Source organism: Harpegnathos saltator, unplaced genomic scaffold, assembly GCF_003227715.2.
Source record: "Harpegnathos saltator strain DR-91 unplaced genomic scaffold, Hsal_v8.6 scaffold20, whole genome shotgun sequence".
In the NCBI taxonomy this organism is placed as follows: domain Eukaryota; kingdom Metazoa; phylum Arthropoda; class Insecta; order Hymenoptera; family Formicidae; genus Harpegnathos; species Harpegnathos saltator.
Genome location: NW_020229984.1, coordinates 77,501 through 103,387, shown reverse-complemented (window position 1 = coordinate 103,387; position 25,887 = coordinate 77,501). Strand labels below are relative to the sequence as shown.

The window sequence follows — 25,887 nt, the reverse complement described above, 5'->3', positions numbered from 1 at the left end:
GCGGTGCAGCGCGGCGGCGGCGGCGGTCGTCGTCGAATTTTACCGCGGCGCCGGAATGCGTCGGGAGCGGCGGGTGGTTTCCGATTGGAACGTGCCCGAGACCGAGTGTCTATCGGAGGAGATCGCCAGGCGTGCTGCGTGGCGTTACGAGATTGTGATCAGAACACATCGATCGATCGGGGGACGCGCGTTGTCGCACTTAACACTTTGCCGGCCGCTTACTTCTCGCATCGCCTTTACGCTGCCGCCGGCGAATTTCGCGCGGGTTCTACTCTGCTCGCCGACGGTGATATTAAAGAATGTCAAGAAAAGACAATCGGGAGAATAGTTAAAACAGAAGCATAGTGGAAACATTGTTGCCGCGCTGAACCGAAGTCACGTGCGTACATGACAGCGGCCGATAACCGTCGGCGAGCAAAGGTCACGTGTACGTGACAGCGGCCGGCAAAGTGTTAAGACCGTCCGGAAAAGCCGGCGGACTCGAGTGACGGGTTCACGGGAAAACTCGCCGATTCGCTCTTTTTCTTTCCCGCTTTGAGACAGCACGCTATCGTTTCGATAGCGCACACCTCGAACGCGCCGCTTTCAGAGTATCCCACTCGGCACACACCGGGGCGCTTCCACGTGGAAGAGGACGCGCAAAGTGCGTTGCACCCGGCACGTGAGAGCAATAAACACGAAGACGAGCGTCGCGGCGCGCCGCCGCGACGGAAACGTGCTCGGCCTAATGACACTGATATAACTCCCGCGTGAAAAACAATATATCGCCGCGGCGTAACGGCGCGCTGATGGACAGCCGATACGCACGGATCAAATAAAAGCCCTTTCCCCTTCGAATTGGCTCCTCCGCGGCCCCGGGATATTATTTTACGAGAGCCGAGCTCTCGAGATCAAAGCCAATCATGAGGCGAGGCAGCGAGGGAGCGATAATGGGCAGTCGATGGACCGATCGCGTTTCCGTCCGCGTCGCTCTCTGCGATACGCAAACCGGTTCGCCGATAGCCGGCTATCGAAACGCGTCGGGTCGTTGTCGTCGCGTGGACGCTCGTCAGCTGGACGTCACGGATCGTGGCATAATTCGTGCCGGCGGGACCACCCCCCCCCCTCTCGCCGAGGTGTCGCCGAGGAACTCGTTTCCTTCCGGTCGCACGTCTTCGACCGGTAAGGCTCTCTCTCTCTCTCTCTCTCTCTCTCTCTCTCTCTCTCTCTCTCTCTCTCTCTCTCTCTCTCTCTCTCTCTCTCTCTCTCTCTCCATCCATCTATCCGTCTCTCTCGTGCTCTTTCTCGGTGAGAATAGCGCGTCCTCTGAGAACAGCTTCAAAGCTTTTTTTTGGGCCGCACTTCGGAATGAAGTGGCCCAATGAGAGAAACTGTTTCCAAAGAATTCCCGAAAGCTCGCTCCTCTCACGGAAGATCCCCGCGCTCGCCGTGTTCCGAGCTGCACCCCAAGAGAAACGCTTCGATCCGTTCTTTCGAGAGCTTGTACCTTTGTATCCGTGTTTTATCAGTAAAATACTTCCCGAGGAAATAGGCAGTTAACGAATTGTATCTCAGGTGCATGCAACAACCAGCGGAGGATATCTCAGGTATCGAGCGTCCGCGAGCGAAACATCCGTCAGCGGAAAAATTCCGCCCCGCGACTACCCCCGTTAATCCGTATCGGACGCCACGGAGGAGGGAGGAGGTGTACGTTAACACGGAGTCGAAACGGAAGATTTACGAGTTCCGTTATCGCGATCGACAAGCCAATTCTGCACGAATAAAGTTTGTTTCGACGGTCAATAAACGGCATCGCTATCAATTACCGTCTTTCCCTCTCGCTACTCCCCCCACCTCCCACCCAAGGAACGATTAATTCGCCCGCGAACGCAGAAATACCAGAATTATCGGAGTCGCTTCGTTACACGTCCCGGCCGGACACGCGAGCGAGAAATCGATCGGACACGCGCGGGTCGATTAACGATCGTCGTTTATTAACCGCGCGCGGCTACACGCAGCTACACGCGTAACGTCGGCACAATGCGATTATTATGTAACGTCGGGATTATTGATCAATCGGCTCCAAGTCCAGGCGATATTGATTCACGCACGGGATAGGGGAGATCGTTAAACGCGATCGCGTGCAAATGTTGACCCAGCGCTGCCGCCGCCGCCGCCGCCGCCTCCGCCCCCAACGTGCCCCCTTCCGTAGTATCGCTTCTTGGACCAGCGGATTTTAACGTGCGCGCGTATACGTTCCTCTCTCTCTCTCTCTCTCTCTTCCGCTCCGACGACTGAAGGGTTTTCTCCGGAAAGATAAACGGAGATCCGCCGAAACCTCGAGATTTTCCCGCGGAAATACACCGGAGCTACGTAAGACCGTCAGATTGCGTTATCGTGACTGCTGCCACACGCTATTTTGTCACGCTCGCCTCCCGCCCCTCCATATCGCTTTCTCGTTTTCTCATTAAAATTACCAAAGCATCGATTCTCAGCCGATGCAGATCTTAAAATTGCATTGACGCGCATTATAAAAAAATATACACATAAATCTAGGAAAGAGTCTGATTTTAATTTCCGATAAATCTGCAAAGACGACAAGAAGCAAGCTCCCAGACGCTCAATCGGTCCAAAGCGCAGCGGACTCTGATCCGCTGGAACGAGAAAACGGAGCGCGAGCTGCGTATCGCGTACCGCGATCTGCTCGATCGGAAGACCGAACGGCAAGTGTCCGCGAATTAATGTCCGCGCGAGTCGCACAGATGCCTTTTTCGCGCGATCCAATCGCAGCTTTGTCACGCATTCCATTTAAACGGCTATTCCGGCGGATGCACCGCCGCATGCAGGTAGCGCTGCACCGAGTATTAAGCAGGTGTGAACAGCGGGGTTCAAAGGGCGAGGTACGGGCATCGAATGTCGTGTACGTGTGTGCGGTGTGTGTGTGTGTGTGTGTGTGTGTGTGTGTTTGTGTGTGTGCGCGCGTGTGGTACACGTGTCGACGCCAGGGACGAGAGGCTGCCGGGAGAGCAAACCCCGAGAGAGAGAGAGAGAGAGAGAGAGAGAGAGAGCGGGGAAGGGAGGAAAAAGAGAGAGAGTGAGAGGGAGGGAAAAGGAGGGAGAGAAGAGAGAGATACCGCGCTTCTTTCGGCACACGTGTGTACACGCGGATATTCGCGTTGGTATAAGTGTACGTACGTACGTATGCGCACGTGTGTGTGTGTGTGTGTGTCTGGTTGCTTGTTCACGGACTAACGCGCAATATGCAGCAGCGTGCGCTCACCGCAGAATAGGTCGCCCGCGTGGCGATGCGACCGCACTCCGCCACTATAATTACCTGCGCGCTCCTGCTAACGGGTATTTCGCCGCGGTTGTATACGGAAACTAAATTATTCGGGGTCTGCCGTGGGCGCACGAGCGCGCGCGCACGCGCGCGACATAAGGTCTCCCTTCCGTTAAACGGAGAACCGAGGTGGAATTTCCACCGCGAATCTGTCGCGATCGTCGTCGTCGTCGTCGTCGTCGCCGTCGTGTTGAAGCTCCCCGAAGCGTCGCCGCACGCATTTCCGACATCGACAACGAGAGTGTGACGCGATCGATTCTTATCTCGCTCCTGCGCCATATCGTTGCTCACGAGAAACGTCGACACGACGACTGGTCATTCCGATGAATTCGCAGGCAGACGGCTTCCGCTCCACAAGGAAGTACTTTACGCGGACTAGCGCCATGTGACACCGCGCAGTTTATTTAACGATGAATTTAATTTCGAGATGCGCCGCACGAGGAGAAATGTCTGTAACTACAATCATCGTAAAATGAAGCAGCCGCCGGGGTAACGACTTCGACGTGTGTTTTGAGACGAGCGATATACATGTTGATATACAATTATATCACGCGAGTGACGAATGTATTTTCGATCGAAATCGCGATTCCGAGTGGGAAATTATTCCGACGCAAGCGAGCGCGAACGATGACGACAACAAGGGGAGAGGTGGGGGGAAGGGCGGATTTCAGCGGGAATTATCGTCCCCACGAGAAACTCGCGGATCTCGAAGAGTGACGACGAGAGAGGGCGGGCGGGGGAGAGAGAGGGGGAGAGAGAGAGGGGGGGAAAAAAATTATTCGATTCTCCGCGGGAGGAAGCGTACCGAAACACGCGATATAACAACGACGACGGCGGTAATTTCTGCCGACGTAGCGCGCGCAGGCCGCTTCCGTCGAAATCACAATCGCGAGAAACTCCGTGTCTCCCGCGAGCGAAACGCAGCGCTTGCATCGCCGACGTGCCCGGCGTGCACGGCGCGCGAGTATGCATGTTGTGCAGCGCGTACGTGACAGACACGCGGGAGCCCCGGCGCTCTTCCGGCGTGTAATTTTCCCGCAGGTTAATATTACCGGCGCGGTAATTGTTCGCTACCGTTAGCGGATCCTCCCCGAGAGAGCGAGCGGAGCCGGCCTCTGGCTCTGCGCGGCGCGGCGCGGCGCGTATCGACCGGCGAAGATTACCGTCCGACTGATTGAGCGGCTCGGTTTCTCCTTTGTTTCCCCCTTCCGACGACGACCGAGGATTCATCGTTACACACGAATTGACGGTTGCGAGATTCAGTGAAATCGCGCTTCGACGACAGTCCCCGCTAAAGAGACGCCGCGAGTGGCTGCACGATCCACTCGCCGGTCGAGCCTCGGGGACCTTAACCCGTCGCGAAACGGCAAGACGCGAGAAAATCCTGCCGTGTCGAGGAGAGAGCGAGAGAGAAATTTATCGGAATGATTATTGTCGTATCTATCTTGCATCATCGTCGTCGCGACAAATCACCGCGAAAGCGAGGAGGACTCTGAAAACGCGACGCTCCAAGAGCGTCTCGGTGGTCGGAATTCCCAGCTCGACCCGCAAATCGAATTACTCCCGGCGGCTTTTTATAATGCGAGGATCGTCCGCGAGCGGTTGGAGCGAATCGGGGATTCGCGGAATAAGGCATGCCGGCGGCCGGGCAGGCAGGCAGGCAGGCAGGCGGCAGCGAGTCTTTGCGCGGTGGCGCAAAGTGCCGAGGAGAAAGCGACCTACTTGCGGGTCGAGTAATTATAAGCCTTGAACCGGAGTAAACGAGTCGTCGAGCACAAGCCGTGCACCGCAGCCACGCTGCTCGCCGCCGCCGCGCCGCGGCACACCGGGCGGCGCGCGCGCGCTGCTCAAACCAAGAGATGGAAAACCGGACCGGAACGGAACCGAACGGCGAAGCGTTCCGGGAAACTCTCCGACGACGAGAGTTGCCAAGTAATCCCCGGGATTTCGGAAAGTCGGCGGCTATTACATATTTAGCCGACTTGTCGCGGGATTGTCCGGAGGAGGAAAAAAGATCAAGCTGAGAGTTGCAATCTCGAGAGAGGGCAAACATGAGTACAAAATCGAACTTGAACAAGTCAACGAGATTTCACAGCAACTTTCGGCACAGCTCTCCCGCGATTCAAGAAAGCGTTTTTCAGGCGGCTCGAAACAAAAGAGGGGCAATTCTGTGACGCGAACACACACACACACATACACACACACATACCAAGCCGAGAATTAGGATCGAAATAGAAACGCGAGACCCAGGCGGCGAATCGCGAGTGCAGAATGCACACCGGGTGTCGTCAATTCTCGCCTACGAGACGCACACACACGCTTCGCCGCCGGGCCGGCTCAAAGTTCAACGGTCGTACGTGGGTGTTCCTGACCCCGAGGATACCGGCGCGGCGCGGCGCGGCGCGGCGCAGGGCACGGCGCGAAGGGCGGAGGGCGTCACGACGCACATGTTGGTGCCCGGGAGAAAGGGCGCGACGCATGTCGGGATTTCGCGTGCACACCGGAAGTGGACTGCGCTTTGCGCACCCACGCTTTCTCGCTCTCCGCACAGTCGCGCCGCGACTCGACGCTCGGATCCGCGTCGGGATCGTCGGGCGTCGTGGTCGCTGCATTGATCGGGAGGCCTCATCCGTCCCCTTCCTCCGCGTCCCTCTCGTCGAATCATAGTCGGCGAAAACGCGGGGACGGGGACGAGGACGGGGACAGCGGCGGCGGCGGCGGCAGCGGCGGCGGCGGCGGCGGCGGCGTGGCATGACGCACGAATTTTGGTTGCAACTGCAACCCGATGTTTCGCGATCGTCCCGAATGACGAGTCAATAGGGCGGCCGCGAGCGAATTGAAACCCGATAACGCGAGATTCATCATTCGTCGTGCGCTGGCTTGCACTTTTGCGCTCCGACAATCTGCCAGTTCGCTGACTTTCCGACCGGCCCGAATCCTTCGATCCCGAAAGCTTCGTCTCTTTCTTTTTCCTTTCTCTTTCTTTTCTCTTCTCTTACGGCTCCCTATGAATAAACAATGGACTGTCAAAATGAAACGAATCATTTGTGCATTTCGAAGGTACAATCGAGCGCGCTCGAGTTTACTCCGCGCGTGTGCTCAAATTGTTCATTAACGAACGCGGCGGAGGTACGCCGAAATGTTTTCCCCGGCGTTGCTTACTTTCGCACACGAGCGCGACGCACAAATACACCGTCGAGAGGATCAAGGCTCGCCGACGTGACCGCTAACAAGTCGGTAGAGAGCGCTTTTGACAGAGATCGATGAGCGGCTAAAGCGATGTAAATGCTACGAGTCGTACGAAAACGAACGCGTTGCCTCGCGCGCGCGGTAATGTCTCGTCGGCCAGCTGAGCGATTTCGGCGAAATTCGCGCCCAAGATCGCGCCAGCTCGAATTCGGCAGATCTCGGTTTGTCCTGTCGGTCAAGTTCACCTCGCACGCCCGAGTCCTCGACTGGAGTCCGCCGCGCGTCACTCTTCGCTCCGAGCGCGCATATCGACGCAATGACACGCGCACGTAATAAATACGACTTATCGCGCGCTATTATCACCACGTCGATTCACACGGAAACACTCGCCAGGTAAAAAGCGGCTTTCATCTCGCAGGAGAGCATGAGCGGCGGAAAAGCCGGCTGGCGCGGCGCGGCGCGGGCGGAACGAGAGAGCAAAGTAGGAAAATTGGCGGAACGTTGGCGTCGGCAATGCCGTGCAAATGTCAAAGTTTAAGGCGCGCGCGGGTATCGCACGCGCATCGGGGCGTCCTCGGGAAATCGAGCGGGGTCGCGTTTGCAGTTGGCGCGCGACTCCGTCGCCTCCGGCACGTGGACCCATTAACCTTTCGACGGAGCTTTGATGTATACGATATACCGAATCAATTTACCGGCTTGCTCGTTAAAGTCCGCCAATATCCGTCACGGTGTACCCGACATAAACTGTACGCGCGCGTACGTACGCTCGTTCGTTCGTTCGTTCGTTCGTTCGTTCGTTCGTTCGTTCGTTCGTTCGTTCGTTCGTTTGCTCGCTGGCTGGCTGGCTGGTTGGCTGGCTGGTTGGCTGACTGGCGCATTCGCGAAGTAACAATGGCGACGCGAATTTGCAGAGGGTGCGCCAGACTGAGCGGAAAAAAGGGATAGATATTTCAGGAAGGGAAACACGGGGCTAGCATTGTACTCTCTCTCTCTCTCTCTCTCTCTCACACACTCTCACTCTCACTCTCTCGGTCTTGAACAGATCGCGCGCGCGGTGCACGCGAGCTAAAGCGACGTTAAGCTCGCGCGCGTCGAGTATCGCGTGATGCATCTCGCAGTAGTACCGTGATAATTACTAAGACGCAACTGTGTCTTTTTTTTCTTTTCGAATACGATATTCCCGGCTACGGAGATAATAAGGCAGTCTCGATGACCCTGAGTGAGAGGAAGACGCCGCCTATACGATCAGTAGACAAAGTCGCGTGAGCCCGGCGGGAGAGACGGCGAGCGTCACACGACAAGGCCAAAGTTTTTCCGCTCATCGACTATCTAATACCGTCGCGCGCGCTTCTCTACCTGTTTTACGGCCGAGGGATTTCACGAAGGCGAAGGCGACGTGGAAACTCGAGCGGAACAAGGAATCGAGAACGTTTTGGGACTCTCTCTTAGCCTCCCCCGCCGCCCGGAGAGCAGAAAGAGCAGCGACGGGGAAGACGCGGGAAAAGAGGAGAAAAATGATGAAGAGGAAGCGGGTACGAGACGGAGAGAGGAATGTCCGTTTGCCTGTCGCCTCTCGCGAGAGAAAGAACGGTTTCCCCGGCGTCTTCCATGGAAAATCCCCGCTGAGGCAGATAGGGAAGTAGCTCATCTCGATTCGACGAGGGAAAACGAATAATCAGTCGCGATCGACTTCCTCTTATTCCGATTCGAGGGAAGAGCGTGTTTTCATTATACGACGACGAGACATTTCCTCGTCGGTTTCGCTGCTGTTTCATCCCCCCCCTCCCTTCCCGCCCCGCCAGGTTTTGTCGAGCCCCACGGAGCGACGCGATGAAAAGTGAGTTCGCGGTCTTGGCCGATCGAATCTCTCTTTCGCTCTCGTCAAACTACACACGTGTGTGTGTGTGTGTATGTGTGTGTGTGTGTGCATGTGTGGCTTATTTAATCGTCGGGAATCAAAGCCACCGAAAAATGAAGCGCGGCAAATGAGAATTAATGAGGCGGATTCGGTTTCACGGGGTTTTCGCCTGTCATAAACAAAGTTGCCAACACTTTATAAAATATTTATCGTGTTATCTTTTTGGCGGAACATGCATAACCCATTAAGCGCGGAACGGTGAAAATCGCAACTCATGCCGAATATCGCGCAACAAAAAATAAAATCACACGGGATTACTCGAATGCACGTCAACGCTTCATTCGTCGGGCTGGTTTTAAAACGAATAAAAATGCGCGGAGCGTGTCCATGAATACCAACGAAATATCTCGCCGATAAACGTTTACAACGACCACCGCGAATAAACAATCGATGACACAATCGATACCTTTCCGTTATTATTCCGTTTTTTCTCTTTTTTTTTTCTTTTTTCTCTCTTTTTTTTTTTTTTTTACATACCCATGGTATGTGTGTGCGCGTGCTGGATGTATGGGCGGATAGTTTATAAAATGCTTACCACTTCGTCCTTCTTTATTGAAGGCGTAAGTGCGTCAAACGCGGAAAAAGTTACAATCGCGCTGAACATCGCCGCGTGCAGGTGATCACATAGGGATTACGCGACCGCGTTGCACCGCGTTAGTTAAAACATTGAGAAACATGTGAAGCGTGTCGCGACATATCAACAAAACTCCACACTTGTATTTTAACGACCAGCAGAGAAAAAAAAGAAAAGACACTCACACGTGCGCGCGCAAGAGAGAGAGAGAGAGAGAGAGAGAGAGAGAGAGAGAGATCGTGGCAGTCGCAAATTTGAAAATATGAATCGCGCGACGGACACGTCAAAAGGAAAGATTCCAATGAAATTACTCAACTGCGACACCGACAATGTTTCGGCCTGGCGCATTTTCCATCGCGACTTTTTCTTCCGCCGTCATTTATTACGCCATTCGCAAGCACGCCCGCGAGTGCTTCGTACGACATCGTTTTATCCTCTCCTCTACGCGTGACACATAAATCTATCAGACGAGAAAGAAGGGACGAGAGAGCGGAAGATAGAGAGGGAGAGAGAAATTTAAAATCGCGACTCGTGCGATAAATGCCGCGATACGGGAAGAAGATCACGTAGGATTACACGAGTGCGTTACAACGCGGTGCAGTTAAAATGCGCAAAAATGGACGAAGCGTGTCCCAGAATATCGATGGGATCCGCTCGCGGGCAAACAGACGCATTTAACAGCGACTGCCGGCGAATAAACGATCAGTCCCACTCGAGTTGCCGACGACGACGACGACGACGATGACGACGACGACGACGCGCGATCTTCGTCCCCGGGTCAGAAATCGGGACCCGCCGCGCGCGCGCGCGCGGAGCTTCGCGTCGCGAGGCGTCCATCCGGTCGCATTTTACAAGGAGAATCGCCAAATAGCGGGACGCACACGAACGATCGCGCGCTCCTACTCGCACGTATTCTCATGCAAATCCTGCTTTGTACGTCGACCTAGAAAGCGGTTAAGTGGCGTGGCAGCGGCTCGTTCCCAGGACGCCGTTACGATTCCATCCGCTTTAAGAAAGCCGAGCGCGCTGAATCGAGCCCGATAGACCGTGCGCGACGACGACGACGACGACGACGCGGACGGCGACGGTCCGCGAGGAGGACGATCCCGACCGCGAGAATCATCCGCGAGTCGACGCGCAAAAGCCGCGCTTCTTTCGGAGGAAACGCGCGAAAACAATGCGCGCGCGCTCATCGGATTACCGGAACACTCGCTGGGCACAATTGCGTTTGAAATTCGGCCCCGCCAACATTTTTCGGCTCGCTCGCAAACAACATAATAATGTAGGATCGTTCGAATAATAGAAACGTTATTTTTCGAGCGTGAACTCGCCGCTGCCTCGGACGGACGGAGAGTAATTTGCATCTACATTGTAACGTCAAACATCCGCGTGACTTTTGCGCACACGGAGCGCGCGCAGCTTTACGCTCTCGTAGCGCATTTCGCACGAGTTACCTCCATTTCCGAAAATGATGGCTTTGCCTTCGAGATCGCAGATTCAATTGTTGTATCGCGATATCGAACGTACCGACGAGGGGGAGAGAATTTGCGCGCGCGTCCCGGAAGAGAAAGAGGGGCAGGGGGAGGAGGGAGCTGCCGTTGCCGAGGAGGGGCAGCGAGGGATCCGGGGATCGGCTCGACTCGATAATCAGGATCTTGACCTGAAATCGTAATCCAGAAATAGTCGCCCACGCCGGCTGGAACGCGCTCAATTTGCATGTATCGATCGGAGGGACCGCCGGCGGAAACGACGATCTGACAAGCGTGAAACTTTGACGAGCTTCTCTCGGAAGAGCGAGAAGTCGGCTGATGCGACGGAGCTTTACAGCAGGAGAGATGCGTCTCGAGGCGCATCTTCCAGCGAGATGTCAGGATTCCTCCCCCCCCCCTCCGCCGCCCTGTAACGTTATACAAGTAGCCCAAGAGTGGCTCGTGTTTCGACGTGCAGTGCAGTGCAACACGCCCGCTGCACGTGCAACGGCGCACGTATATCCTTCGATGTGCCTTAGCGCGAGCGCGAAAATGAAATCTCACGTGTCCCTGATATTCGATAGCACGAGTGAGAAAACGCTACTTCCCGCCGCGCGCGTTATTTTCGCCATCTCCGAAACCGAACGCCACGCCGCGCGAACGTGTGTCAAGTTGAGCCCGCACTTTTCGAATTTTCTATTTTTTTTTTCGAATTGCGCTGCATTGTGCTGAGGCATTTGTGCCGTATTGTGCCGTAATCCGCAACTCTGTAACTCAAAGCGTAAGAGAATTGCGGATTGCGGGCACAATACGGCACAATATGGCACAAATGCGTGGCACAATGCAGCACAATTCGAAAAAATACAAAATTCGAGAAGTACGACGGGGCCAACTTCACACACGTGCCGCGCGCGATCGATCCTCTCTCGACGACGAGCATCGCGCGCGTGATTCGGAAATTCTCCTGGCGCTTGAGGTCTAAAATTAAAAATTAGCCGGGCTGCCGGAGTAAAGCAAAACATTACGCCGGCCCTCTTTTGGCGTAAAATACCGTCGCGAGCTCGTATTTTTGCGCTTCCGAGTGTTTATGCAACGCTGCGCGCGCGCGGTACGTGATCAGTAATTTTAGCGGGTGTCTATTATTGGATAGTCTTAAACAAGATCACTCGTAGCACAGTTGGATCGACCTCGGTCGCTCTCTTTTATCCGCGTTATTTTTCGCATGCGCGGCAGAAAATGAATTCATAATTAGCGATCGAGCTCGAGGATCCACCGTTTGCCGTCTAGCGCCATCGAGGACGACAAAGACGAAGACGAAGACGAAGACGAAGACAACGACGACGGGAAATAGATTGCCTCAATTTGTCCGATTGAAACTATCCCGACACTATGCTCGGAATTCCTATTAATCCGACGACCCTCTTTCTCCCTCACCCATCCTCTTCCTCTCTCTCTCTCTCTCTCTCTCTCTCTCTCTCTCTCGCTCCCTCTCCCGTCCTCTCGTCGGCGCGTATCTCTCCCTGTCTCTCTTTCCACGTTTATCCTACACCCCCTCGCTAATCAGGGAGCCAGTTGGAGCAGAATCCGGCGCAACGATATTTCACTCGGAACGCGAAGGCGAGAGGCGGGCGGCGGAGTCGCCGCCTTTTTTCCGATTTTCTTGCGCGGCCGCTAGTCACGTGTGTTCATTTTAATACACGCCTATGACGCTCCGCGCGGATAGCCGAACCCGTCGTCTCTCGGATATGCGAAGGCCACCGCGCCGCGCCGCGCCGCGCCGGTGCAACGTGAATTCGCGAGACGCCAGACTTAACTACCGTCTAACGATTCCCGTACACATATTATCCCGCTAAAAGCAGCGTGGAACTCGCGGAGAACTCGCCTCAACGATATGTGCCCGAAGCATTCTCGGCGTGTCGTCCGAGACACCTCCCCCCCCCCCCGGCAAGAGTCGCGGCGAGAATTCGAGTGAGACGAAAAGAGACGACGATACATACGCGAGGCCGAAGATGCGAGTGAGATGGCACGATCGCACGGGAAAGTGACGGACGATTGATCGCGGCACGTTAATCGCCGGCTTTCACGAGACTCGCTAACGTTATTTCGCTAACACGCGCCACGCGCGCGCGCGCGCGCGCCATTGTTCCTTCTTTCGACAAACGATGGCTATTTCTCTCTTTCTCTTTCGCCGCTCCGCGTCTCCTCCCCCGCCCCCGCCCCTCGTCAAATATCAGTGTGGCACTCATTACGGCGATGGGAATTGCGAAACCGCGCGCGTAAACGATTTAACGAGAATCTGAAAAAGCGCCGCGGCGGTATCCAGCAGCCGCGTCTTCCCGATGAACCTGTTGCTCATGGCAATTAAAAACGAAACGCAACGAAAGGCGAGGGGGCGGCGGGGGGGGGAGGCAAAAAAACAAGCATCGGACGCACTCGGAGAGGCGCGTTTTTGCGAGAGACTTTCGTTCGCTCGTACGCGACCGCGGAGAATACGGATCACTCGAGAAACAGAGGCGGATAAACGGGCGATATTTCTCTTTCTCTCTCTCTCTCTCTCTCCTCTCTCTCCTGCCATCCCAGGCAACCCCTCTCGAGCAATTAAAACGGCCAGATGCATCCATGTGCGCAATCGGCGAGCGAGCTGGACGGACCGAATTCGCGACAAGTCAGCCCGCGACGTATTTATTTACTTCGGAGTTGGAACTCGTCGCGTCTCTCTCGGGATCGGCGACATCATTTTTTGTTTTCGTGCCAAACGGTAGACAGAGAGGACGATAAGGCGGTGGACGACGAACGGGAGCGGAACGGGCGCGTGAAACAACGGAGCGTGAATTAAGAGTGGACAAAGCTCGCTACAAAGTAATCACCGTCACGGTCATTTCGTCGCGCGCTTTTCACATATTCCATCCTTCGTCGCAGATTTCGCGCAACGCACGATTTCTCGCGCAAAGTCGACGCTCGGCGCTCGGAGGTCGCGTCGCGCGTTTAACACGTATTTCAGCCCGGCTGAAATAACTCTCCCTCTGCCAAGCCCGAGGAAAGGGAAAAAAAAAGGAGGCACGCCGAGCATGCACTCCCACACACGCGAGCGCGGTATCGACCAAATATTTGCAACGTGGCTCGCTCAAAGCGAAAGTGCTCTTCGGTCGCATCGCTCGGCGCTCCAAATCGCCGACGCTCGGCGGACAGGTTGTTTTCTCAAATCGAAAGCTCGATATCCCGCGTCAAGTGTCGCCGAAAATGCTCGACCAGACACGGTCGAGCGAGTCGATATTTCGCTTCCGCGAGAATCCGGCAAATCCCGTGCGAATTTCAGGGACCGGTAACGAATATCTCGGGGTGTAACATTATTATACATATATATATATATATATATATTACAAGACATTGCTCCAATTGCTTGATAATACAAATGCGGCTACTTATTGCCGTTCTCGGCACGTTGAGTCCTTCTCAAGACTCATTCGAGGTCTACTTGACATTCGATTGCCTCGAATGATTCCATCTCATTGAATATCAAGTCGCGGTCGGCGATAAGCTTCCCGATGCAACAAATAATTCGACGTACCTCGAAACACACAATATGCCGCGTCCTCCTCCGTCCTGCATCCTCCCCATCATCCTGGCTTCTCGGCCCAGCGGATCCGGAAACAAGCACCGAGACACTGACACTCGCGTAGACTCGCGATTCGATCAGAGATGCACGAGTGTTAAAGAGCGCGACGCCACACGTACGCGTATTTGAAGGAGCGGCGAAATGTTCTCGTCAGCCGGCGGAAGTGACGAGAGTAACGTAGCGATTTACGCAGCACCGATGCGACGTGCCGCGTCCCGCCGCTCGTCGGCTCGAAACGTTATAAATACTCGGCAAGGCGCGAGACACCCGTTTGGCCGCTTTGAAGGTCCGGGATGTTTTGTTTGTTACGATCGCGCGCCCCGCTCAATGACGAGCGACGGCGCCAGGTGGGGATAAGTTTATTCCTCTCGCCTCGTTTCGGTATTCGCGCGCGCAGCGCGAACATTTTTTGCAGGCGAGCGAAAATGTAAACATCTCGTCGTCCCTTGAAACATCTCACCGGACTGTCGCGCGTTTGTCAACACGCGTCTCTCTCTCCGATCGAATCGTCGCGACTAGCCGCGTGTCAGTGGCGCGATTTAGCATCCGAGGTGCCATAATGAGGGCGGAAAGAAACAATCGAATACTCGATTGGAAAAATCAGGATGGAGGATGCGCACAATGACGCATCGCGCATTTCCAGGCGCACCGAGCGGCACGACAGCGCGCAAGCAAACGCCAATGAACACACGCTTACCTCAGATGTGTACATTTTCAACGTCAGTGAAACGCGAGTTTAACCGCGAGAGGACAACGGCCCTCTCTCTCTCTCTCTCTCTGTACAGAGTTGCAGCTTCGAAATTCTCCCTCGGTCCCGCAACTTCGACGGGATTTGCGGGCTCAAAGTAGAATCGGAATTTCGACTCGGCTTTCGCGGTCCATTCGCCGCGGGAATAGATATTCCGCTCGTAAGGTGTATCTCACACGCCGTCCGGGGAACGAAATGGGTCAGGTTAGACCCGCACGCACACACACACGAGGCTTAAGGGGTCCGTCATTATTGCACCGTTTATCTTCCTTCGAGCCTCGTTCCTTTCGGTCCGACTCCCTTCGGGCTCGCACGTGAACGCGCGCTCGCTCTCTCTCTCCCTCTCTCCCTCCCTACTTCTCTTTCTCCCTTTCTCCCTCTTTATTCCTGTATCTCTGCCCCCCTCTCTCCCCCCTCTCTCTCTCTCTCTCTAACTGCCTCTCCCTCTCGCTCTTTCTACGTGGTGCACCCGCACCCGTATGCGCGTTTGTGTGTGTGTGTGTGTGTGTGTGTGTGTGTGGTCCGTGACGTGTCGCTGTGTGGCACATCCAGCTACACGTTGCTGGGTATTATCGATCCCCGGCTATATCGCGGACATGCCTCGCCAGACACTATCGCACGCCTCTCGCCGTTGCGTTCGTGCGCGCCTCTTTCTCTCCTGCTCGCGATAACGCGCGCACGCGTACCGCCGCGCCGGCGGGCTGAGTTTTCGGCGATAAAAGCGATTTAACGACGCGGCACATGAACGCGATCTGTGTTCATTATTCCCGTCGGCGCAAGTCTGGGGATTCGCGACGGAAAAAGGACACGACGACACGACGTGAGTAACTTAAGGAGGTACTACCACTTTTCTCTCTCTCACACACACACACACACACACACACACACACACTCTCTCTCTCTCTCTCTCTCGAGGCGGAGCTGGCGATTTGTGATTGCGAACGTGAACCGAAGGCGTACCGCTGAATAGCGTCAGTAACACGGACTTCCTCTAAAGAAGAGCTCTCTCTTTTCATCGAGAAATGTACGAGATATAATATTCCTACATGCAACACACACACACACACACGGGAATAAACCTTATTTTCCAGAGCAGAGCGGAATGGCGGTTTCCCGAATCGAAGAGATGTCAGCAGCTTTGAAATCCGCGCGAATTTACGAAACGAAGCCATTAACGTGCAAAGTCCGAAAAATCGTCAACTTTCATCCCACGAAAATCCCACGGAAAGGCCGGGCAAATTTATACGACGGTCTGCCTAGGAATCTATGTGCGCAGGAGTGTGCGCGCCGCCCATGTTGTGTATATATGTGGGTGTGTATGCGCGCGCGCGCTTTGGTATGAAGGATACATACCCGTCGTATCCTACTGGAGGTAGGCACTAACTGTGGATGCAGCTGACGCCGGCAGGGAATTTCCGACGCGAGAGGATGAGAGCTCGTCGCGATTAATCGTAGCGCGCGCGCGAGCGCGAGTTCTTCGCGCTTTATCGAAGAAACTCCGCCGTGCATCACGCCTCGGCCCGGCCCGACGAGGGGAAGAAAAGAGCCACCGCGCGCTCTGAGCGCTTGCTAATTTTTCACGCGGAGCTATTAATAACCGCAACGAGATATTACAGTTGCGCGACGCGACGCCGAGAACGCGCGATCGTAAAAGCGTTATCGCGCCGGCCATCGGCGTTATTACGAGGCCGATCGTTGCTACGCGCATTCGTGCGAGTTAAGAGCGCGTAAAATACGATATCGACGTATGCACCCGACGCGACGAGGTCGCTCGCGATATTCAATCGTGCGTGTGTGGGTCAATCGAGGCGATCGGACGCGCTCGCGCGCTGCGATACTTATCAGTAATAAAATTAATAAACTCGCCACGAGCGTCCAGCACTGGCGATCGTGGCTTTTCGCCAGGATCGTGGAAAACGCGTCCCCCCTTCGTGATTACCCTCGTTTAATCGTAACGCAACGGCGGCGGCGATCGGGAGCTGTCGCGTCTCGTCGCCAACAAGAGGATAAAAATAAAACTCTACGCCTGACATCTGACTAAGTCCGGGTCACTGTCTGTCATCGAGCACCGCCGCTCTCTTTCGCGGCGGAGAAAAATCGCGCGCGCTGCGGCGGTTTTGTTGTACGCGCGTAAAATTCGCGCCAAAGGACACACAACAGCCTCGGCGATCCATTCTGCTTTCTAGATTCAAACTTAATTTCTTTTATTCGCCACGGTATTTGAATCAATGTTAAATTAATAGGGAAAATCTCTCTCTCCTGGAGGAAATTATACGTATACGAAAACAGCAAGTTGCTTGTAAGCGACAGGTGTCGAAAAACTCCCATTACAAGTTGCCGTACACCGAGACGCAATCAATGTATTCTTTAACGTCATAACCTAACGCCCCGTACACAGGGCGACATTGTAAACTCGCGGAAAGCTGTTTGAGATCGCTCGGCTTGCGAAAGATCCAAGAGATACACGAGAGGGTTAGAGGGTTAAATAAACAGACGCCGGGGTTGCTGGCGCGATTCCTCGCGCTGGCAACATTATCACCGCCGCAAACAAGCGAGAGGAGCGTTTGAGCGATCGTAAAACTAAAAACTGGTGTTCCTCCCTCGCGAGGGAAAAGGTTACCGCCGCCAACGTAGCTCGCGCGAACGCGAGCTTTACGAGCTACGTTGCTGCTGCTGCTGCTCGCTCCTTCCTGCCTTCCTTCCTTGCTCGCTCGCTCGCTTGCTTGCTTGCTTTCCGCCCACGAGGCGTCTTAGCCGAGGGCAACGGATAAAAGCCGGTCGGGAGATGCGAGCGGAACGATTCCGCCTCGAATTTCTATCGAATCGCCCTGTGCCGTCGGTATTTCCCTCGCAAGAGCGTTCGTTCCTCACCGTCGCCGCGCGACTTTTTCTCCGCGACCGAGAACGAGCGAGTACCATAAAAAATAAAAAGAGAAAGAAAGAGAGAGAGAGAGAGAGAGGAAAAAGAACAGAGGAAAAACAACGTCATCTTTGCCGCTATATCGCTGTTGGAGCATTATTAAATTCGCTCATATCTCTCCCGTAAAAGTTAAAGCGCGTCCAAATGTTGGCGCGCTCGCGAATATTGAACTTTTCTCGCAGGGCTTATCGATAACGTGCGAGCAAACGAGCGAACGGGTAAAAGGCCAGGCCGACTGGCGCGTTCGCATGGGCTATTATGTATCACAGCGTATACGATAAACTCGCGGAAATACGATTAGCGCCTTCCCGCCCCCGACTTTCCCCTCTCCTTCATTCGATAACAAATGAAATCGATTTTCGCCGCTTTTTCCGATTAAATATCGACAGGATGAATGAAGGTTTTCGTACAAAACGAGATCCACTCGTCGAATTAATTGATTAACACGAAGCGCGTTGGGGACGAAAGAGAAGCGGGGGTGAGAAGGGGTGGAATCGATCTCGGAAACGGAGCTCGGTCGAAAGTAACGCGCGTTCATACGCACGCGCGCGCGCGCGCGCGATCGATTAACGTTAAAAATAAATATCCGATTGACATTACATGCGAGGTATTAGTTTTCCCGAGGCGGACCTCCACTTGACGTTAATCGAGAGCCCCGAAGTCCACTCTCTTCCCCCCCCCCCTGCCCCTCTCTCGCCATCTCCGTGGTCGTCGACCGTTTACAGCTCACGAAGCTTACCACCCCCCTGCCCCGGGCTGTGTCGCCCGATCGATATCGATCGTTCCCGATAAGCTTTCCTAGCGAGCTTTCCCGACGCGGCGGCCGACGCGAGAATAAAAGACGAGGCGTGCTCGTAAACGAGCTCTCGTCGAGCCGCGCGCGCGATGCGATGCGATGCGATGCGATGCGAGGCTTTATTGATTCATCCCGCTCCGTCCCGTCTGTTGCCGCGATGTCGGTTTATCCCATCGTCGACGTATTTGCGGCGTAGGCATCTCGTGATTTGCGTTTTACGGTTTAATCGGCATCCGCTCGTGAACGGCATCACTCATCTCTCTTTCTCTCCCTCTCTCCGCTTTGTCTCTGTCTCGCCTCAAACTCGATTCCAGCCAATAACGTAGCTGGGACTTTTGGGCCCTTGGAAACTCACCGGAGAGTCCCCTTTGTTATGGATATTTCGTTACTTTGCATTTCTGTACGATCCCCGATCGCGGGTTCGCGGGCGTTTCTTCACTCTTTGCTCGATTTATCAGAGAATCTTTGCCGAACTTTCACTCTTGACTCTTGACTGTTCTCAGCGGCAAAGAATCCGCGGTAAATCTACGTGAATTCCGTTATTTGTTTGTGATACAGTGGGTCCTCCGGGGGTTAAAATTCTACAGGACAAACTATGGTGCCGAGAGAGACTGGCGGTGGATCGAATGAAAGTATCGATATGGACATTTCCCTCCTGCGATACAGGTTTTCACAACTCCTGCCTGTATTACTGAAGGAGGGAGGAATCGGTGGAACTTGTATGTTTTCACGGCCCGTATATCGCGCTTACTCTCTCACTACACGGTAGCTACGCCCTTGAGCTCCCAGCCCTTCGCACGCGCCCGGTAACGTATTTATAGGTAGGAATCGTCGATAATTGAAAAACACTGCGAGGCGCGTGATCGCAAATTGCTTTCATCTTTTATCGAACTGGCGTATACCGCGGTTCTCCCTTCCGCCTCCCCCGGTCTCTCTCTCTCTCTCTCTCTCTCTCTCTCTCACACACACACACACACACACACTCACTCACTCACTCACTCACTCTCTCTCTACTGCTCCCGAGCCGCCGATCCCGCCTACCGCGAACGGGAAACTATTTTTTACGCGGTGACACGATATTTTATTAGCACTTCCATTTGCACGGCGCGAATCTACCGCGCAGCATTCAAGTCGAGGGAATCACGACAATAACGGAGGTCTCCGCGCGCGACTGAAAAATGAATCAGCTCCTGCAAGAGTTTTTCGCGGTAACTCTCGTGCGAAAGTCTGTATATATACCGTCTGTGTGCTGTGAAAATGATCTTTTTATAGAAATATTTGAAAAACACTAGTCGTAAGTATCTCCGATTCAAAACGGCAAAAACTGCGGCTTAACTCCTTTGGTGTCAAAATCGTTCCTCTCTTTAAAACTAAAACGCATTTTGTCTCGTCGTGTTCTACTTTTTGCGATTTATAACGCCATCTCCCTAAACACGATACTTATATTTTTACCTCCGCGTGTATATTTTTATTCGGGTGTATGTTTGTGACAGTTGTATGGATTTTGCATGAAAAGTCGGAAAAAGTGGCAACAAAAAAAGAATTCCGCGGCACACGGCGCGCTGTTAATGGCAGTGAAAATATTGTCTTCGCGAATTTCATAACTGGGATTATTACGTCGTAAACGCGTCTCGTTTAATTACGTCTACCCGGTGTCTCCCGCTTCCCGGTTTATCTCTGGCTTCGTCATTTGTCTTCCGAGTCTTTCGTCGAGCAAGTCTTTTTTCGAGAATGCACGTTCTCCCGCGTATGCAAATTCCAATTTGTCGGACGTCGAATTTTCCCAAGGAAACGACAAGAAACAAAACGAGCGGGACTCGAACGGCCGCCCTTAGCAAAGCGCAGGCAGCGGAGCAAGCCGGTCGAAATTGGCGCGTGTTTTTCACGCGCGAACGTCGCGAGCGAAAATATTCGCCGTAAAAATATCCAAGCGAGACACACGCAAGCACACCGACCGGATTGCACACCGACGAGAAGATCGCGATGCGCTAAAAGGCTGCCGCCGAGCGGTAACGAGACCGAGAAATCGGGGACGGTGAGAGGAAGGTGGAGGAGGGGCGGAGAGGGAAGAAAAGGAGGAAGAGGAAGAAGAGGGCGAAAGGGTCGAGATTTAGCCTCGAATAGACCGCAAGGGGAAAGAAGAAGAAACCCGCCCGCCCTTTCTCCACCTCGATTTCACTTTAAGCGCTTCTCTCTCCCTTTGCCCTCTCGCCAACCCCCCGCCGTTTATATCCCCCCTCCGCCGTCGCGTATCGGCGCAATCGCTCGACAAAAGAGAGCGCGCCCGGGAGAAACGCGGATCGATGGCACCCGCCGCCGCGCCGTTGCCGCCGCCGCCGCCGCCGCCGTCATCCTCGTAGTCGTCATCGTCGTCGTAGTCGTTGTGTGTAACTTGCGACGGATGGGGTTTCGTTCGTTAGAAACGGGTCGCACGAGTCGGGCGGGATCATGCAAACAGTTCCCCGGTATATCGGGGTCACGACTAAAGTGCCACCCACACGGGCGCGCACGTGCACGCCCGGCGCCGATAACGCACGGCCGTTATCTCGCTGGAATTTCGGGAACAGCCGGCACGCGAAACATCCACCACGATCGATTTGCGAATCGACCCGATGCGCCGGCGAATCCGCCGCGCTTCGAGAGTTCCGCTCGACTTCGACAGGAGAAACAAACCGAGGTGGATTCGCGTGAAACGCAAAGTCCGGTCCCCCCGTGCTCGCTGCTTCAGGGCGCCGCTGCAATTGCGGCTCTCAATTGGCAGGTCGAATTAATTCGATTTCTCTGTAATTCCGCCCGCCGACCTTTTACGTGGCCAATATCGACGAACCGTTTCGTCGAGCACGGCTCTCAGTGGCGCGACCTCGTTGATATCGCGACCGAATTTCTGAGACGCTGATCGACGCAATTTCGCGCGGGCTGTCGTCGACGGCTGAAAGAGAGAAAGAGAGAGAGAGAGAGAGAGAGAGAGAGAGAGAGACCGAGAGAGAGAGACCAAGCGTTTTTCTCAGATACAAGAAACATGACGCAGACAAACTACGTCACCGCGAGCACTTTGCAGATCGATCGTACGAAGCTCGGGGCTCAGCGCGGCATATCTTTATCCGTAGCATTACGCGGTGTGGATATGTCTGTAATACGGATACGCTTTAAACCTCGACGAGCCGAATGAGCGAAACGACTGCGCCGCCGCCGCCGTTGCATGCGGCAACAGTACGAGGAACGCGAAAGTCGGAGAGATGCAGGAACGCCTCGTGTCTTTTACGTACTCTCGTTCGCGCATCGAACCGGCTTCGACGCTTTGTGTTCTTTTGCCCCTCCCGCCAACCGAGATACCACGTTGTTCGTCGTCCTGTTTCTTTCGTCGCGGAGAACCGTTTCATTGTCTTCGCTTCGCGAGGACGATTGATTCCCGCGAGTTATCTCCGTCCCGGATGGACTCTCTCTCTCTCTCTCTCTCTCTCTCTCTCTCTCTCTCTCTCTCTCTCTCTCTCTCTCTCTCTCTCTCTCATTCTCTCTTCCTTCCCCGCAAAATTGGCATTCGAAAAATTAGAAGTCGTTAAGGACATCCGCACCCGGTGAATAAATAGCGCGCGATAATTGACACGGACGATAATGGGAGCGCGGTTTTTATCAGGCCGATTCGAAAGAGGCAGTGAGAGAGACAGAGAGAAGGGGGAAGAGGGGGGGAGAGAGAGAGAGAGAGAGAGAGAAATAGAAAGACACTTTTTGCTGGCGCTAGAAGCGGAGGCTGGCAAGTGTCCAAAGATCCCTCGCTCGCGAACGAAGGCACTTTAATTTGTTAATGCACGTCTTCATTGGGTATTTCCTGGTGCGGAGTATTCCGTGATTCAATTTAATTAGGGTGGAGAGAAGGATCGTTATCTCGCCGCCTCGTCAGGAGCGACAGCGTCGAGGCGAGAGATGGAGAGAGAGAGAGAGAGAGAGAGAGAGAGAGAGAGAGAGAGAGAGAGAGAGAGAGAGAGACTGTCTCGGCGCGCTTTCGACGCTGCTTCGTCCCTCGAAAGATTTCTCGTCGATAATTCTTCGCGTTAATGACCTCCAACGATAATGGCTCTCAACCCGCGGAGTGTCGGCGTCACGAAACACCAAACTACAACGAGGGGGAGAGGGGAAGCGAGGCAAAAATGCAGCGACGTCGCCAGACCAGATCAGACGTTTATTCATCGAGAGAGTCTACAGATCTTTACGCGTGTAACAGAAATGTATCAACGATAATTCCGCTCCCCAAATCATTAAATTCCATCGTCTCCGCCTGGATACAATAAATTGCTTGCATTCGTATGTAAAAAAAAAAAAAAAAAAAAGCGTCGATACTCTCGCGTAAAAAGATCGCTCTCCCCTTCGGGGAAGATCGAGTCGCCTCGAATCTGCAAATATCCCTGGCGTTTCTCTCGAAATACGTATGAAATAGCTCTCCCCAAACAGGTTGCCGGCTGAAGCGACGGCAATAGAGTTCGCGCGCGCATCTCGTTCGCGACGGTCGATTACCCCCGCCGCGAGCAATTACTCCAATCGTCGCGGCGGCCGATGCCGTCAACAGACGGTCTTTTCCTCGTCGCGATGCGCGCGAAAAAATCGCGTGCGAAGTATTATCCGCAATAAATGATCGAGCGCGCGTAATTACCGCGCGAGCCCGCGACGCGGCGTGGGCCGTGGCGGGCGGCGTGGCGTGGCGCGGCGCGGCGTGGCGCGAGCGCGTGTCACGAATGGTCGTTTTATCCGTTTTATCGCGGCATAAATTATACGCGGGTAAACGATATACGTCCGATAATTGAGCGAAGCGCGAATAAATTAAGGTTCGATCTCTCCGGCAAGGCCGGAGAAAAATAGCGGGAAAGAGAGAGAGAGAGAGAGAGAGAGAGAGAGAGAGAGAGAGAGAGAGAGAGAGAGAGAGAGAGAAATTGAGGAGTCTCGCGCGCACGCACGCGGAGAGGATCGTGACCGCGTTTAAACCAATCGGTTTGCTCGTGGACAAGGCTAACGACGAGTTAACGGCTTCCTCCCGACGTCGCCGCTTATTTTTAGTCGCGGCGCGCTCTGCACACCGTCGGCCGCCTCCAAAACTCGTTTCGATCCCTGGCGAACGTCTCCCCCTGCCTCGCCCTTCCCCAGGCCCTGCACCACCTCGAGGATACCGTCTCTCATCGTGTTTTCTTTTCGCTTCGCATGTCGCGTCGCGCGAGCGCCTGCGCGCGATGCGCGGGGAATTGATATCGATGGAATACAATTGATAGCATTTCACGTGTGACGCGCGCGCGCGCGCGCGCGCACACGCACACACCGTGTAACGCACGCGTGTAATATCAGAAAGCAAGATAAGTAATGGCGGAATGTGAAACGCGATATGCAATCACGTGTCGCGCACGCATCTCGGGTCTTTCGCGGTAGCGTGTCTCGAATACGGTAAGCCGCGCGCGCGCGCGCGCGCGCTGATATCGCGCCGGCGGGGTATCGCGGGTGGGCAATATAGTACGACAATCTCTCGCGTGTTTGCGCGCAAAATCGAGACGCGCGCGCGAGCATTGCCGATTCGCGCGGCTCCTCTTCCGTACGAACGAGAAGCTCGACCTTGGAGCACCACCTCTCGCCGTCTCGCTCGGCGCGTTTCGAGCGCACTCGCAACAAGCGCGATTCGACGCCGTCGCGAAAATTCCTCACTCTTCAGCATCTCGCGTGTCGCACGCGGCCGCCGCGCGTTCATGCGCTCGCCGTTACGGATAGCGCAACGTTTACTCGTCCGTGACGTATCGCGCATTATTATCGCGTACTTACAGCGTGGCCGCCGCCGCCGCCTCACCTCTCTCCGCGTTTCGCCGGCTATTATTGCACCGCTGAATAAATTTTCCGACAAGGTGAACAAACATCAATCTCCCGATATGCCGGAGCCGCGATGATTTTGCTTTCGGCGAGGAAGATAGCGCGGATGTTTACGCGCGCGCGCGCGACTCGGTGATTACGACGCCACGACAACGACGACGCTCGTTCACGCGCCGAGACAACACGGCTGAGACGGTCTCTGCGACGTCGATGGCTGCGGGCGGAAATTTTGTAACGAGCTACCTGCTCGGAAAAAAAAAAGCCGCGGCGGTATACGCGAACCGGGCGAAGATTTATAAGCCTTTGTTTCGTAATGAAGAACGGCATTGTGAACCTTTTTTCTTTTCTTTTTTGCCGCGCGCACTCTCCGCTTTATCTCAAGGTGCACAGTTCGCGACCTTGAGTCGCAGACTGCGCGCGCACGCACCGTTTGAAAAAGAAATATTATTGCCCATTTAATTAAGCAGCGAGCGACAATTATCGTCCGGACGAGCGCGATCGGCGATCCTTCTTAATCGAATTGTATTCCAGCGACAGCGGAGAATCGCGACGATCATTTCCTCATTGTTACCGCAGACAGACTCCGCTTCCGCCCGTTGCAGCGGCCGTGTTCGATTAACGTGTATGTGTGTGTGTGTGTGTGTGTATGCGTCCCGCTTCTCCTGAAATTAACCGTTAAATCGCCGAGATTCGTCTCCCCTCGGCGGCGGCCGCCGAGCCGCCGGTGCAAAGTGCGTCCTTGCTTTCTAATTGTCGTGTAATTACGGCGCGAGCGCACATGCAAGAGAGCCGCGCGCGACGCCGGCCGTCTATATTTGCCGCTCGTTTCGTACGCGAGCGCTCTTTCTCTCCCTCTCCCCGACAATTCGCCCTACGCTCGGTGTCGTTTTTCAGCGCGCGGACGCCGCCGCGAGAGCGGATGCGTGCCATCGAGAGAAATGTCCTTTGCGATAAAGCGCGACTTATGAGCGCGCGATTTGCCGCGCGCGATAACGCGACGAGATCGAAATCTCGTTATCGGATTCTCGGCGAGTCTCAGCGCCGAATTCGGCGAGAATCTGCGCCGTCGACTAATTCCCTCCAAACCTCCACCGGCAGCAAGATTCAATCGATCCGCTCTCGCCTGCGAAACGTTTGTCGAGATAAAGTCGCAGTTCCGGGAAAAACATTGCAACGCGTCGATGAACGCTCGCTCGCTCGCGCATGCGGAGTGATACGCGATACTGTAATAATTTCGTTCTGTGCCGTATCTGCCTCGCACAATCTTATCCCCGATCTGTAAACACCGTGGAGATAAGTGGCAGCAGATAAACGGTTACAGGTGGTTCTCCTCATTTTCTGCGCCCTCTCTCTCTCTCTCTCTCGCTCGCTCTTTCGCTCCGCGAAGATCCGCGCTACACCCCGGCATTCTGCCGCCGCTGCGCCACCGCCACCGCCACCGCCTCCGTCGCCGCCGCCGCTGCCGCTGCATTATGGCTTTCGTTTATGACGCCTCGCTGT

At 54.6% G+C, this 25,887-nt stretch overlaps 1 protein-coding gene across 1 annotated transcript in view; it reads right to left on the bottom strand.

Moving 5' to 3' along the window:
• LOC105190855 (mucin-5AC) overlaps window positions 1-25,887 on the bottom strand; it is a 196,865-nt gene that overhangs the window by 147,299 nt on the left and 23,679 nt on the right. The window lies entirely within an intron of this gene.